Here is a 4,505-nt window from a genome sequence, read left to right as displayed (position 1 = left end):
AAGTGAACTATTAATGTAAAAACTTGAAATAAAATAGGAGATGAGATCAAACGGTCTTATGTATCTCGGGGCCCTAAAAGGCATTGATATAATAAGATTTTAAATCAGGTTTTTCTTCAATGCCTCCTGCTGTCACCTTGTCTCTTCTGCCTTCTCCTCCTTCTCCTGTTTCTGTGCCAACTTGGGTGACTGTTTCCAAACTTCTGGAGGTAAATCAACTTATCATCTAAGTTCTGGATGCACATGTGCTTCTATCTGGGGTATCAAGTGGAAGGCTGGACGCAGCACTACTTCCCACCCTGGGACCACACTGAGATGTCGGTCGGGCCCTTTAGTAAATCTGTAAAAACCTGTTTTGTGGCCACTTCTGTACTTGTTTTGTTCAGTTGTCATTGTCATTGTTTTTATCTGTGGAAATTCTATGGGAGAGAATGTAATAACCTCTGGTGTGTATGTGAGTGTGAATGTGCAGCTTGGTCTGGCTTGCCTGCTGAGTTCGATTCTGTGGCTCCACGGGTGAGCACCCTTAAGGTCCCCAAAAGCCTGGAGTCTGAGTGGGCTCATCTGCGATTCTGTGGTGAACAGCATACAGTCTATGACAGCATCGGCATAGTTTCTGATCGTAAGTCACCATGCTGAGACCACTACGGCTAAGCGTCACCTAAGTTCCTTTGGGACACGGCCAGATGGGCATCTGACTGGTCTCCTCATTAGAGGGGGCACCCCTACTCCTTTGTCTGTCTTTGTGACACCTCCTCATGGGAACATTATGGGGTTGGGACTATGCAGAAAAGGGGACCTTATTGGTCTGGCTGAAAATAAAATCAACCTGAAGGGGGTACAAACACTCTGTTCCTCTGCCTAGATGTGAGGGCTTCTCCCTAATTCATTTCCCAGGTTAATGGCTATAATTGGAACCAAATATTGTTGGTCTACCTAGGACGGAGACTTAAGGGAATATTTCCTTAGCAGCTGCCGGGACTCATTTTGTTTTGGGAAAGATTCCCTCTTTTCTCTGGACTGACATGGAGTGCCTAATTCTACTGGTTAAAACAAAACAAAAGGAACCTCAAGTCTGCTCCTCTGTTTGAGCTAAAAATCTTTAAACTGGGAATTCTCTTTCTTTGCCTTCTGCTGGCACCATGTTAGTTAAGCAATTGACTTTTGAAAGTGCTAATTCTGCATGTCAGGCTGCAATAAGACCTTGGAGGAAAATAGGGACTCTTGAAGATTTTATCACGCTGTGCTCAAAAATTAGGAGTTCATATATACGAGTAGTCACTTTGGCCGCCGCCCTACAGGGCATTTCCCCAGGACAATTGATGCAAAAGATAAATCAAAATAAAGGAAAAAATGCTTATTTTAATCCCAACATTGTTTGCTATCAATGTGGAAAAAAAGGGCACACCAATGCCCACAAGGAATTAACTCCATGGGACCCAAATCCCCTATGCCTTCAGGTGTCAAGTCAATGAAGATAGGTCCTAGATGTCAGAGAGGAGATCATTGGGCTGAGGATTGCAGATCTAGGACTGATAAACTTGGCAGTCCTCTACAGGGAAACTGGAAAGGGGGCCAGCTGCGGCCCCAGCAAACAAGAGCAGCCATAGCGGCCCCCATGAACTCCCGGTCTCTAACACCTCATATCTCTCCAGAATCGACAGACTATACCGCGGTACCACTGCCAGTGCAGGATTAGATTTGGGGCCTTATACAAATATTACTTTGGAAGGAGGATTTCCTCCAAAAAAGGTCCCTACAGGAATATGGGGCCCTCTTCCCAGAGGAACATGGGGCTTAATATTGGGTAGATCTAGTTGGAATCTTAAAGGATTAATAGTGTTCCCTGGAGTAATAGATGGAGACTATACTGGAGAAATTTGTCTAATTCTTTCAGTCCAAACAGAAATTTTAACCATCCCAGCAAAAACACCTATTGCTCAATTAGTATTGATGCCCTTAGTGTTAACAAAGAACAAGATTTTGAAAGAAACTAGGGACACTCAAGGGTTTGGGTCCACAAATATTAACTGGATGCAGGCAATTAGTCTAGAGAAACCGACTCTTGTTTTATATATCAATAGAAAGGAGTTTTCTGGGCTGGTCGACACAGGAGCAGATGTCTCTGTTATAGCTACTAAACATTGGCCTTGATCTTGGCCTAAACAAAATACAAATGTTCCTATACAAGGTGTAGGTTATGCACAAGCTCCTGAAATTATTACTGAGTTCTTGACTTGGACTCATCATCCTGAAGGCCATTCAGGTTGTTTTCAGCCTTTTGTCTTGGTATAGTAGCAATAGTTTTTGTTTCTCAACAACATACTAATACTACCACAGTTAGATATCAGACCACCTCAGTACAACGTGCTGTTTGCTGCTAAAATGGCCCTGCAACAATTTCCATTTGCGGTTTATTTGTTTTCTGACAGTCTCTAGGTGGTCAACGCAGCACACCAGCTCCCTGAGGCCTTTATTCATACTTCTGATGAGGAACTCTTTCATCTCTTTACAGAGATAAAAAGGCTTCTTTTGCAAAGGACTGAGCCTATCTTTGTTGCACATCCACGGGCTCATACGCTCCTCCCTGGACCTTTATCCGAAGCCAATGCTTTAGCTGATCAACTAACTCATCTATACTCTCTAGATTCTTTGCAAATAACCCCTGGGAGTCATGCTAGATTGCATCAAAATGCAACTGCATTAAGAAACAATTTAAAATTTCTAGAGATCAAGCTAGGAACTTGTTAAACAATGCCCTCATTGCCCTGAAGCATTAGTTCCTACCCACATAGCAGTTAACCCACGGGGACTGATGCCTAATGATTTATGGCACATGGATGTTATTCATTATCTACCATTTGGAAAATTACAATATGTTCATGTAACTGTTGATACCTATTCTGGATATATAATTTGCTGTGTTAGAGACACCTAAACATTTGAAAACTGACAATGGAACCACATATACTTCCCAAGACTTTAAAAAGTTTTGTTCCCAGTTTAATATTGTCCATATTACTGGCATACCTTATAATTTTACTGGTCAAAGCATTGGGGAAAGCGCTCATAGAACTTTAAAATTGCAACTACAAAAAATAAAACAGGAGGAATGCATGGGAAGAAGTAATAAGGTAAAGTATTCCCCTCATATGCACCAAATTTAACTCTGTTTTAAATTTTTTGGATTTGAATGATATAACCCTTACATCTACCCTCATGGTGGTTTAGCACCTTGGGGGAATTCTTTTATTCAGCCTGGCCCCCTGCAGGTACACTGGAAGAAAGCAGAACTGACCACCACAGCTGATGACTGTCATAGGTCATCCTATGCTGATATCTCCAAATGGTATAGAAAATTATACTTTGGAGGACTGGTCTCATCCGCTGTCTACAGGTGAACCCCATGTCTACATCCATAATGGGACTTTTCCTGCTAATGTGTTGATGGTCCCCAATGGACAAAAACAGACGGACTTATGGAAATTGGCTGCTTCCTTGACTCCCTTATGGACTAGTGCCTATTATGGGCATGGCCACCTGTCTTCATCATCCAGCTCCTGGTCTGCGGATTTTGGGGTTCAATTGGCAATAGAATTAAATGGATTGTTACATAGGGCTAAAAGATTCCTACGTCTATTAATAGCTGGAATTACTGCCGCCATTACCTTAATAGCTTCGGCTACTGCCTCAGCCATAGCACTTTCTCAAACCGTGCATACAGCTGACCATGTAAATGCTAGAAATGTGTCAACTGCCCTTGTGGCCCAACAAAGAGTAGATAAAAAGACTATGTTACACTTGGAAGCTTTAGAGCATTCAGTGGAGTTCATTGGAACTCAATTAATGCTAATAAAGACTGATACGTTTAATTTGCCATGCCAATTTTCAACACATTTGTGTAACTCCCCTGGAATATAATAATGAAATCTGGGGTAAGGTTCAAAGGCACCTTCGAGGTGTTTGGTATGATACCAATTTTACTTTGGATCTCTTACAATTACAAAATGAAATTCATGATGCTGGAAGAAGTAAACTGGAAGTATTTGATCCTTCTCAGGTTGCCCAGCAGTTGTTGGATAATCTCAATGGTTTTAACCCCTTTAATATTTTGAAACATTCTTTTGTTTTAATTCTTGTATTGGCTATTGTTGTTCTCTTAATTATGATTGTAGGATGTTGCTGTTATATCAAATTAATAGACAATCAACACTGACCAACGCCAGAATGCATTTTTTACAATTAAAAACAATAGAGGAAAATGTGGGAAGCAGCAGCGAGGAGCCAGTAAGGGGAGTGTGATGGGGCAAAGCTCTCGTGCCCTCACAACCCTTGTGGCCGATCCAGTCCCTCAGAGGTTAACTCACGTGAGTTAAGATGTTACTGCACCAATGTCCTTCAAGCTTCTGGAGTTGAGATGTTATTGTACAAAGGTCCTTCATGCTTTGGCACTCTTATAATAACAATAAGAAGAGGGTGTAAAGTTCCCAGGACTATGGCACAAC

The 4,505-nt window shown here is 41.8% G+C and overlaps 1 long non-coding RNA gene across 1 annotated transcript in view; it reads right to left on the bottom strand.

Annotated features, from left to right (window-relative positions):
- LOC115271654 overlaps positions 1-4,505 on the bottom strand; it is a 68,805-nt gene that overhangs the window by 1,409 nt on the left and 62,891 nt on the right. The gene's annotated exons all lie outside the window — the stretch shown is intronic.

The sequence above is a fragment of the Suricata suricatta genome, chromosome 11, assembly GCF_006229205.1.
Source record: "Suricata suricatta isolate VVHF042 chromosome 11, meerkat_22Aug2017_6uvM2_HiC, whole genome shotgun sequence".
Lineage (NCBI taxonomy): Eukaryota > Metazoa > Chordata > Mammalia > Carnivora > Herpestidae > Suricata > Suricata suricatta.
This window is presented reverse-complemented; position numbering and strand designations above follow the sequence as displayed.